This window comes from Protobothrops mucrosquamatus, unplaced genomic scaffold, assembly GCF_001527695.2.
Source record: "Protobothrops mucrosquamatus isolate PMUCROS unplaced genomic scaffold, P.Mucros_1.0 scaffold12659, whole genome shotgun sequence".
NCBI classification, from domain to species: domain Eukaryota; kingdom Metazoa; phylum Chordata; class Lepidosauria; order Squamata; family Viperidae; genus Protobothrops; species Protobothrops mucrosquamatus.
In genome coordinates this window covers 4,388-6,950 of record NW_015398434.1, presented here as the reverse complement: position 1 = coordinate 6,950, position 2,563 = coordinate 4,388, and the positions used below count along the sequence as shown (strand labels likewise).

General features: G+C 41.8%; 1 non-coding gene across 1 annotated transcript; it reads left to right on the top strand.

The window, feature by feature from the left end:
* Positions 1-386: 386 nt before the first annotated feature.
* Positions 387-458, top strand: TRNAM-CAU. The gene has a single exon. It is a non-coding gene; the product is annotated as a tRNA-Met (tRNA).
* The last annotated feature ends 2,105 nt before the right edge of the window (positions 459-2,563 follow it).

The window sequence follows — 2,563 nt, the reverse complement described above, 5'->3', positions numbered from 1 at the left end:
GCGTATTTCGGGCCTGATCTACGAGGAGACTCGCGGCGTCCTGAAGGTCTTCCTGGAGAACGTGATTCGCGATGCCGTCACCTACACCGAGCACGCCAAGAGGAAGACGGTCACCGCCATGGACGTGGTCTACGCCTTGAAGCGCCAGGGCCGCACTCTCTACGGCTTCGGCGGCTAAGTTTCTTTTTCTTTCTAATATTATAACAAAAGGTCCTTTTAAGGGCCACCCACGTTTTCAAGAGAGGGCTGTTCCACTTTGTGTTAAAGCTTTTGCTTTTGTAAAAAAAAAAAGTTGCAAAGGAATGTTTCTGCATTTTGTGTGTGTGTGTGTGGTGTTTGTGTAATGGCTTCATTTTTAGGGAAAAAAAGCAGAAATATTTTCAGTAAGCAGAGTGGCGCAGCGGAAGCGTGCTGGGCCCATAACCCAGAGGTCGATGGATCGAAACCATCCTCTGCTAATAAGGTTGCATTTTTTGTGTGTGTCTTATCTGTGCTACAGATAATACTTAATTTAACCTACAATCGCCATCCAATGCAATACTCTTTAATGCAGTTTAATTTTTTCTATTTAGGAGAAAGGGAGAGAATGACAAAAATTCGTGAAGGATGGTTCTGATCAAAAGATGATTGGGTGATGGGTGTAGCGTGCTGCTGCTCTTTAGAAAATAAATTTCATGCATGCAAAATATGTGACTGGAAGCTAATATATGAATAAACTTAGAACCTGCAGTTTGACAGCTTTTCCTGTTCTCTGCACACTGAATCAATGGAAATTAATCTTAAATGAAAATAGAATTGTGGTCTCCTTTGCTTAGTTGATTAGAAATTTCCTCTGGGAAAAAAACCCCAAGATTTGCATGAAAATATATAAAGAAAACTTAAAATTTCAGCCCATTTTATTCCTGAGTTTTTGGATTTTTAAAATTAAAATGATTAAAACAAGCCATTTCCTTGATCATAGAAACTACAGAAGTACATGGGCGATGTAACAATCTTTTGGCATTCAGCTGATTAAAAATTAGTACAGGACCTCAAACCCTTTCAAAATGGTACTGGTTTGTAACAGGAGAATCTTTAAAGATACTGGGGGTGACCCATGAGTGGAACTTTTAATGCCTTTTAAAAACATTACATTAATTACATGTTGGCTTGAATAATGGGTTAAAAATTAAGGAACAGTTGCTGGAATTGGGTATGTCTACTTTAACGAAGAGAAGGACGAGGGGGGACATGATAGCAGTGTCCCAATATCTCAGGGGCTGCCACAAAGAAGAGGGAGTCAAGCTATTCTCCAAAGCACCTGAAGGCAGGAAAAGAAGCAATGGATGGAAACTAATCAAGGAGACAAGCAACCTGGAACTAAGGAGAAACTTCCCGACAATTAAAACAATTAACCAGTGGAACAACCTGCCTCCAGGAGCGGTGAATGCCCCAACACTGAAAGTTTTTAAGAGGAGACCGGACAGCCCTTTGTCTGAAATGGTATAGGGTTTCCTGCCTGAGCAGGGGGTTGGACTCGATGACCTCCAAGGTCCCTTCCAACTTTATTATTATTATCGTTATCATTATTATCATCATTATTATTGTTATCATTATTTGTTGTTTGTTTTGTTGTTGTTATTATTATTATTATAAATGCACTGGATTAAATTTAACGGAGAAATGTATAGTTCTGGGGTGATTCAGTAGGTCACAAACTGAACTTAAACCAGCTTTGTGATGCTTCTGCTAAAAAGGCGAGGGCCACTTGGAGATTTATTAGCAGAATCCTGATCAAAGGAAGTCAGTAGCTGTCAAACTGCTTTAGGCACTACCAGAATATTGTGGGCACTTCAACCTAAACCTGAATAGTTCAGAGGAGGGCTATCAAGATGGTGAGGGGACTCAAGACCTCCAAGGAGCAGTGAAAAGAACTGGTTATGTTTAATTTACAGAAGAGAAGACCAACAGCTAAATCAGCATGGTTGGCTGGTAGTCCCAAAGTTTGAAAGGCAACTGGATTTTCTTGATTTTTTTTTCCTTGAAAAAAATTTGCTTCTCATCCAAGAAGCTTCTTCAGTTCTTTGGGACAACCATGACCTGGATGATTGAGAATCTCCATATAGACAACAGATCTGGTTAGCAAGCAGCCTTCAGCTATGGATTATCTTATAAGAGTAGGAACTGGGCTTGCTTTCTCACTACAGGAGCAGGCTGATAAATAATGAGTTGAAACTAACACAAAATGGATTCAGGTGAGAAGTTAGAATTCTTTTGATAAAAGGCAATGAAATAGGACGCCTCCTTAAGTGGTAGGTTTCCCGTCAGTAGAGGTCCCAGCAGGCTGGAACGAAATGCTTTAGCACAGACATGTCAAACACAAGGCCTGGGGGCCGGATGTGGCCCGCAAAGTGATTTCATGTGGCCCGCGAAGCCATCCTAGAAACAGTGAAGGAATGGCCCCGGCTGCCTTGGCCCTGGCCCAGGCCGGCCGGGAGCCAATGTACAATTTTGTGGTGGCCATCTATGCTGAAACGCATTCAGTCTTAGCTCCACAAGGCCGTCTGGAAACAGCGAGGAACCA